The sequence below is a fragment of the Pyrgilauda ruficollis genome, unplaced genomic scaffold (assembly GCF_017590135.1).
Source record: "Pyrgilauda ruficollis isolate IOZ18807 unplaced genomic scaffold, ASM1759013v1 scaffold17, whole genome shotgun sequence".
Taxonomy (NCBI): Eukaryota; Metazoa; Chordata; class Aves; order Passeriformes; family Passeridae; genus Pyrgilauda; species Pyrgilauda ruficollis.
In genome coordinates this window covers 5,763,878-5,773,419 of record NW_024515875.1, presented here as the reverse complement: position 1 = coordinate 5,773,419, position 9,542 = coordinate 5,763,878, and positions in this window count along the sequence as shown.

Sequence of the window (9,542 nt, the reverse complement as noted above, 5' to 3'; positions counted from 1 at the left end):
AAATCGTTTGAAACTCCTGCAATGGGCAGGGACACCTTCTATTCAAACAAGCTGCTTCAAGTGCCATCCAGTCTCACCTTGAAGGCTTCCATAAATGGGGCATCCACATCTCTGAGCAAACCTGTCCCAGTGCCTCAGTGCCCTGCAGTAAAGGATTTCTTCCTAATATCTACTCCAAACCTACTCTTTTTCATTTAAAAGCCATTCCCCCTTGTCCTGTCACTACAAGCCCTGGTAAAAGTCCCTTTCCAGTTCTCTTGTAGTCCCGTTTAGGTACTGGAAGGCTGCTATAAGATCTCTCAGGAGCCTTTTTTCCCCCTGATGAACAGCCCCAGCACTCTGTCTTCATAGGATGGAGGGGTGCTCCTGCCCTCAGATCATCTTCATGGCCCTCGCCTGGCCTCGCTCCAGCAGGCTCACACCATTCTTGTGCTGGATGCAATACCTCATGTGAGGTCCCTACAAACTGGAGCAGAGGGGGAGAATCATCTGCCTCGCCCTGCTGCCACACTGTTTTGGATGCAGCCCAGGATGCAGTTGGCATTCAGGGCTGCAAGTGCACATTGCCAGGTCATGTTGAGCTTCTTGTCCACCAATGGCCCTCAGTCCTTCCCAGGGCTCCTCCTGATCCATTCCCAACCCAGCCCGAGTTTGTGCTCATGGCTGCAATGTGTGTGAGCTGTTGCTGGCAAACGTTTGACCTTAAGAATGTGAGTTTGCAGAAGGAGGATGCTGGAGGACAGCTGTGCTGTGATCAAAGGCTCTACGGACACAGGGCCTGTGAGAAGTGCAACAAAGAAGGCAGGCTTTGAAACACCATGTGGGATGAGCTGAACTACACCCTGTTAGAGTAAACCCCACCCCTGAGAGGTACCTGGCTGGCCCAGTTCTTAACTGGGGACCAAGAGGGAGTTGTGAGGAACCTCTGCAGATATTTTACAGGATGCCTGGGATCCCTAAGTCTGGAGGAACTGTCACCAAAAGTATCTATTCTGATTTGGACTTATCAGAATAATTTGGATTTACAAATAGGATTCACAAAGATTAATTTTTCTTCCAAAGCCTTACTGATTTATAAACCTGATCAAAAAAAGACTTTATAAAGTTTCAGATCACAAATCAATTCTGTTCTTCCTATTCTCACAGCACCCCAAATAACAGATTAGTTTTTTGCCCCCCATTCAGCATCACATACAAAATAAAGAAATTGAGACTCCTGTCATAGCCAAATGTATCTTCAATTTTGGAAGAAGACTTCTTCAGGGTATTAGGATGCCCAAATTCAATCTTAAAATGCAAAGCAGAGTTAATATATCATATCCTCATGGTTGTTTCACAACACTGACTGGTCAAGTTTGTTAATCTGTGCATGTACTGATTACTGTTGCCTAAGTTAATCAGCATATTTATTAAATAGCATTAAATGCTAATCATGTTCTTACTATGTTACAACAAATACACTGGGATCATGAGGGCATTTCTAGTACTGTTTAGGGAAATAAAATTAATTCTCCAATCCCACCCGTTCATGTGAATTTTGCATGTTACCTGTTTGAGCTCCACTCTCACTAGTGGCAAGAGGCAGCACATGAGTGTTGGATGTCATCTCATCAAACTCAAGACTCGTACTACTGTCTGTCCCAAACTGCAGGCAAAATAAACTTACTTTGAGCCTCAGGTCACTTGTGTGGGACAAGTGATCCATACTGCTGGGAGGCTGTTTTTTCAGATAAACTGGCTCTGCTGAAAACAGTTTCCTTGCCGTGTACCACCAAACCAGCTGGCCCTCAGGGGTGATGGCACTGCATACTCTTGGGCTTGTTGTTGAAAGCCAGTATTTGGGAAAAGTCTTCAGTTAAAGGGGAGAAGAAATTTGTAAGGAATCCACAGTTTTATACAAGGCTTACCCAATGAAGTTCAAGATGTCAGATCTTCTTGTAGAAGGTGGGCTGTCCTTCATCCCCTAGAGGCTGTTCTTCCTCAAATGAAATACCCAGTCACCACTGTGGATGTTGCCATCAATCTCAAGAGGAGATCTCTGTTCAGCACCTGCAGAATCAATGGTGCTTTTGCTGACCAGGCCAAAGGGTTTTCCTGTGGGAGGCAGAGGAAGCTTTCTTGCAATACCATGAGCATTAGAGATTCCCTGAAGGATCTGCCCCTCCAAAGACCCAGAGACTGGAGACCGAAGGATACAGAATGACTGTTTGGGTAGTGAAAATTAGAAGAGAAAATCAGTTCTAAAGAGAAGCACACTCCACATTACCTGTCTGGAGGAAGAAAAGTAAATCTAAGACTGCCTTATGACTTCTGGTGACATAAGCAGTTACAGAGCAATATACAGTAATACACAGTAATATAATAAGTAAACAGTCTCACTTAATATTGTCTTGGATGGAAGGTCAGCACATATTGTAGTGCTGATAAAGCCCATTCAGTCTTTATTCAGGAAAGACAACATCATTATTATTATTATTATTATTATTATTATTATTTCCAGTTTCTAAGTCAGCCCCAAAACAAGTTCTAAAGTCCCTCCTGGTTTGAGGGTGTCCAGTATACATGTCCTTGAGTTTCACTGCTGCTGTGTGCTGGTCTCCTCTTGATGGTGGCAATTCTGAATAGTGAAGCTGGATGGCTCCAGCCTGTAGCAACCTCTTAAAGTCAGTGCCTGCTTTTGTCTATAATCACACATTCCCCTTAGGTGATAAAGGTGAAAGGCCACCTCTCTCAAGATTTCACTGTCACAGTTTTCTCCCAGCAGTCTCAGAAGGCGCTGTCTCCTGAGCCGACTGGGGGGGATCTTCCCCTCTGAAATAATTCCTATATACGACATTCCCCTTTTGCACAGTTTCTTGCACTCCTCCCATGAAGGAGTGGACCTCATGGTATAACCTACTGGAGTGGAAGGCAGGCAGAGCTGACAGGAGTCAGGAAATGACAGGGAGTTGAAGCAGGAGAGTAATATGATATGCTGAGGGAGCAGCAGCTTTTCCTTATCAGTATTGCTAAATGTGAGGCAAACACTGTGGGCTGTGTGCTAAAGAGCTACACCACCCCAGCAGGCTGCCTTGCCACCTTCACAGCTGCCTCCATCCAGCCCTCCTGAGGATCTGTAAGCACACAAGGACCATTCATTTCACACAGAACACAGAGTTGCATCCCTTGACACGTTCCTTCCACAAGCCATGGAGAGAGAAGATGCAATCCACAGAAGAGAGATGGGGTGCAGGTGTCCCATTGTTGTGCAGTCCCTGCAGGTGGTGACAGGCCCCAGCAGCCTTCTTCTGTTGTCACTGGGAACATCAAGACTTTCCCAGTCTTTTTCTCCCAAGTGTTAGTGACATTCTTATGCTGAGGCCTTTGGAAGCACCCACCTCCTTGTTCACTCTGGCCTTTTGCTGTAGAGCAGCAGCCACCAGCCACCTGAGACACAGGCTCGCTCAGGAACAGAGAGGCTCTTGTGTCTTCCAGGAATTGTTGGGCTTTGGTGGAATTCACATAACGCACTGCAACTGTTATGGTAAGGGGGCCATGACTCCAAAAAAGTTTTCAAGACTGCAGTCAATGTCCCTTGGCCATAGACAGTCAGAAATCAGAAACACAGCATGCCCTGGCAGTGCGGAACCTGCTGCCATCACCACCTGGGCACACTGCTGTCGATGCAAACCAGAGACAAGTGCATCTCCTTGGAACCACATTGAGCATTGCCTGTAGAAAAAGCCAGGAATACACGATCAGCTGAGCACCCTGAGATAGCTGGCTTTCAATTTAGAGCCCTGGTGATATTTCCCACTTAAAAGATAAAGTAAATGGGTACAAGTTGAATAAAGGTGTCTTCTTTCAATACCAACACCCCCTCAAGCTGCTTTAGTGTGTGAGATCCACCAAGATGTTTGGCTGCTTCATCCAACAGGAGACCAGGGAACACCTACACACACGGAGATGAACATACAGTCTGGTCTCCAAAACAAGTTCCTGGAATGCCTCCAAGTTCCCTGAAAAAGAATGACTAACATAAATGTTTGCACTCATTTAACAGGAACCCTTGTTACAGACAAAGCTGAAAGACCCATGACACGAATTCATACCAATGACACCAAGATTCATTATACTAATCCAGACTCAAAAGCCCATTAAAATACTTGGTCTGATGTGTCAATGTTTTGAAGTCTTGTTTAAATTCATGGGCAGCTCTCAACAGAGCAAAATGGTTTTTTTTTTCTTTTCTGGTTGTAAACTTAATGTAAACAGAGGTGTGTTCAAAGATCCTCCTGGGAGACAGAGGAAGGGATGGCCTGAGTGGAGAAGGTGTAATACCAATCAGCACATAAAATTCTTATTCCACCTTTGTAAGTACAGTTCAACCCTGACAACTCTAGACCACTATTCTCACTCAGCTCTGCCAATATATTTCTGTGCTTCCTATCTAAGTAGTCTGATGTGCACTGTCTGCTTTAGTTTCTCATTTGCTCACTGCTCAGGCTTCATTTGCTAAAAGTTTTTTTCAACTGCTAAAAGTTGTCCTGCTTCTACACTTGCCATCTCCTATCTCTCTCCTTCTGCCTTTTGTTCCAACCTACCACTTCTACTTTCAATGTCATGAATAGCTTGGAGACTCAGGTTGGTAACTGTCTCCACCCTCAGGTAGCAAGAGACACAGAGAAGTGCTTTTTTTACTGAAGGCATCCATTCATAACAGCAGCTGGTCCTGTTTAAATCAGGGAGCACTTGAGAGCTCTGGGTCTTCCACTTTAAGAGGCAGGGCAATTAGAGACTTCCTGAAGAAAAGAGGATGTATGTTACACTACCTTTGCTCCATTATTCAGATTGCTAAATTAGGATGCATTGAGTGTACAGACTAATGTCTCCTATATTTAATATCTCAGTATATAAAGAGTAAGTCAATAATGGGCTAAATTTTAGATGGTATTGCTACTTCTACAGGAAATATGAAATCTTCCCCTGAAGATACTACTATGATGGTTTGCTATCAGATTTCCTGTAGCCCTTCTGAAGGCTGGCCATGAGCCCAAGGTTACTGCTACAGACTTACTAGAAGAAACACTGCATAGCAAAGGTTAAGCTGCTCTCTTTTCTTGACAACAACCAATGCTGCATATGGCAAGTGAAACCATGACAGCAAGATTTTGAGCATTCCTGGAATCCCTCTGCAGTTCATTGGATCAGGATTTTGTTAACCTACATGGAGACACACAATTAAGCTTATATTGGTTAAAGTACCCTAGAAACTCCTCTTCACTACTTCCACAATGACAGTCTGAATTTTCTAGCCCAAGTTCAAACACTGTACTTCACACAGCAGATTCCTTCCACAGGCCCTTGAAAACCTCTCTCTTTCTATAGATATGTACACATCTCCACCAACATTCATATGGACTACTGCTACCTTGTTTTGTTACGTGACTCACCACCTCTGCTGCTTTAGAAATTGTTGTTTTCTGAGTTCCATGTTGGGTATATTAAAAGGGTTTAGGGTAAAAAAAAAAAAGATAAAGGAAAAAAACATCAAGACAGTGAAAAGAGCTCCACCCTTCAGGAAGAAGAGAGAAGATGGCTCTGTGATTTGTTCTGCTAGTACACAATGCTCTGGGCTGGTCAGTATGGTCACCCAGTAGGTTTGTGGGTTTTTCTGGTCTGGCCAGCCCCTACATGAGGGCATGCTGCCTGTATTACATCTCCTCTTCAGGCTTTGTCCTTGCAGCAGGCAAATTACCACATTTGCAGTCCCAGTGCCAGCCCTCTCCTCCCTTACATGACAAGGGTTTATTGGATCAAAGCCCGCACCTTTGATCAGGTTTGGTCCTGGGCACAAAAGGGCCCTGGGCACAAGAAGGCTGAATGCTGCTGTGCTCTGAATGCTGAAGAACTTATTGCCTTGAGACACAGCAAGGAACTGCCAACACAGGAAGTCCCCAGCCCCATGGAGATCTCAATCCTCAGTCAAGTTTCCTCTTTTATATTCAGCAAATAATTCAGGTGAGGCATTTTGATTATGACTTGACGTAGCGTTTTGCTTACAGGTATAGGACATTTTCAATCTCTATCTTGCTCTCCTGCCTGTATCTCATACCAGACATAGTACTTACAGAAAATTTAAGACTGCACTGAAGGACACAGTGTATTTATAATTTGAAGTGCTAATGTATGATTAGAATGCTGTTGGTTGTGAGGTGGTGGAATGAGATAACAGGCTGTGCCTGATGAAATGTCTTATCACTTCATGGATGCCAGTCGTAACTTGGGAGTTCAGGAGCTCACCCAGTTCCCAGCACACCAAGAAACTGCCTTCAACAAGAATGTTTGAATAGCTAGCAGAAAAAAAGATCTGCAATAAGTTGGGTAAGCTGATGTAGGGTGTGTGGCCTTTTAGGCTGGGCAGCAGAGAGTAGGTCAGCTCCAGATAGCCCTAGTTAAAATGGCTATGTTCTACTTCAGTGCATTTTCTCACAGTCTAGGTGCTCACCTTTCCCACTTTGCTCTATTGTATGTTTGGAACTTGTGTATTTTGTCTCTTTTTGCATCTTGTTCCTATCCATGCATATCCCCCTGGACATCAAGTCCCTGATTTCTATCACTGTCATATTTGCACAGTAAGCAGTATCTCTCTCTGCCTGAAGGCATTCTTGTCATTCTGAATAGCTCTGATATGTGTTGCAATCAGCTCCTGATCTTTTTGACAAAAGACTTGTTGAAGGTTTCAGTATCTTCACAAGCAAAGCTATACTGGATACTTAATCCATTTGGGACCTATGAGAAGATGAAGCTTCTCTTTTCTCCAGGCAGAAGGATGAGTGTGAACACTGGTAAAGCTTGTGCCACTTCTTTGCCTACTCACAGTTTCTCTCTTGCTTCTGCCTGGAAATTAGCTGAGGGGCAGCTCCATCTGTTGGATTGAGGATACAGATTTTCTTGGTTCTCAAACTCCTCTGCTGGGCAGGCAGTGTATTACAATGACAAGAGCTCCAAACATGGGCTGTTTTCTGGGGACTTTCTGCCTATCACTCCAATCTGTCAAACTCTGCACAGCCCTCTGGGATATTGGCCACTCCTCCCAGCTTTGTGTCATCAGTGACCTTGCTGAGGAGGCAGGTGCCCCTTCCCCCAAGTCGTTGATGGAGAAGTTAAACAATAGTAGGTCCAGTATTGAGGGACACCACTAGTGATCTCCAATTAGACCCCATGCCACTGATTACGACCCTCTGGGATCTGCTGTTCATTCAGTTCAATCCACCTCACTATGCCCTCATCCAGTCACATTTCCTGAGTTTGAGTATGAGGATGATGTGAGAGACAGTGTCAAATGCCTTGCTGAAGTCAAGGTGGACAATATCCACTCCTCCCCCCTCATCCACCCAGGTGACTGCTTCATTGTAGAACACAATCAGGTTTGTGAAGCATCATTTACCTTTAGTGAATCCATGCTGACTACTCCTGATCTTTTTCTCATCCACATGAATAGAGATGTCTCCAGAGTGAGCTGCTCCATTACCTTGCCAGGGATCGAGGCACTGGTCAGTTGGTTCCTCAGCTTTATGTACTTCAGTACAAGGATTCTGTCTGTTTGCCAATGTCTTCTATTACTTTAGAAGTACCACTTCTAAAGGTTTTTTTCTTCAAACAGAATACCATCAAGTTCTGCTGGACTGAGTGACACAAGCAGTCTAATTCTTGAAGTAACTTATCCAGCAGATGTTACTTGTTTTGTTTCCAAAACATTAAATTTTTCTGCAGTTTTGCTAGAGAAAAGCCAAAATCACATGCATGCTCTTCCACTAGCAATTGTTTTGTCTGTAGATCTACTGAGGGCATCACTTGCCACTTGTTTAGCAAGTTTAACTGTAAATATATACATCAATCAATCAAAATATATTCCTCAGTAATCACTATATTCCCTGATATTTTAACCTTTATATTTTCCTTGGCATTGCAGTTTGGCTTTCCCTGGCAGAGCGATAGTTAGGCCACTGTTTAGTTTAAATTTGGCTTGGCAAGTGTGCTATCCTCTCTTGCACAGCACTGAGCACGTCTTCACACATTCCAGCCACTGCCAAGTTATGTGTTTGGTACTTTGTTTACTGTTCATACAGAGAGTATTTTTTCTGAGACTATTGCTGAATTAATTTTTACTTATCAGCTTATGTTAATGCCAGATATGACCAAACTATTGTTTTCTGAGTCACATCTTATTTTCTTTGAAAGAAAATATTTCTGTCACTTTCTTTGGCTATAATTACTGTATTTGACTAGTAAAAGAAGATTTCTGAATTTGCATTTCTTACTACCTACATGTGGTGAGAAGTGCCAAGACTGGTATTTTGCTCACGGCCATAATTGTGTACTTCTGTGTTTACTTTAACTTGTATATTCAGGGCTCTGTTGTGCTATTTGCTCATTTGTCTCTGTACCATCCTACAGAGCTTTAACTCAAAGCCTGATATTAACAGGCTTTGTGAAAAAGTAGGGATTGGAAATGTTCAACTGGCTGACACTTTCCCTTAACCTAATATTTTTGTAGGTTTTCATAGGATAATGCCTCAGACAAAGTAAATTTGTCAACCTTGAAGCAGTCTGACATTATACAAAGCAGCATAATCCTAGAGATTATAAGTGTTGATGCAGTGATCTCTGGGGAGACCATTCTCTTACTAAGATTTTCTTTGCCTCAAAAACAAAGAAAACCTCAAAGCAAAGCAAACCCCATGAGCTGAAAGCCACAATGTGGTTTCAAAACAAATTCCCTATACCACAGAGTCTAGGCAAGCAACAAAGTCCCAAAGTCTCTCCTTATTTTTTCTGTAAGTGTAGGGCAATATGTTGAAACAAAATTAACATCTAACACTAACATTTTAAAATTTTAAACCCTTAAGTGTGTGATCAACTCTGGTATTACCAGAATTGAACTCACACCATCATTTCCTTCTAAGTTTTGAATATGAGACCTATTACAACAGCGTCACAGATCCAAAGTGGCACTGAGATGCTAGAAACTCTCTTCAAATTTGATTATTTCCAGCTGGATTAGTTCTTATCTCCATGGCCTCTACCTGCTCATGATTTTAATGTTTTCCTCTTGTCTGTTAAATTTTGTCACTATGAAAAGATTTGTGCAGCTTTCAATAACAGAGCTGGAAACAGTTCAAAGGATTCATCTGAGAGAAGTCAGTCACACATTAGAAAGAATTTTCATTAAAAAATAAAGACACAGAGAACAAAGGAGAGCTCAAGAACGAAGCACACAATGACTGCAGATAGGGCAGAATCTCTTATTAGAAGAACAGTATGATGAGAAACAAGTTATTTCCTATTTGAAAGAAAAATCTGCCTTAGAAAGATGTGAAAAGGAAGAGAAATTTATAACAAAGAAGGCTTGCTCAAAACCCATCATTTTCAGAGGTAAATTCCAAAGAAGTTTGTGGGGAAACTGCTGATGAGTACTTCTGTGTGAATAAGCTGAAGAATACTATCTCATAACAGATATGACTGTGTCACTAGTATGAAGCTGTCTGCTTTCCTGCAAC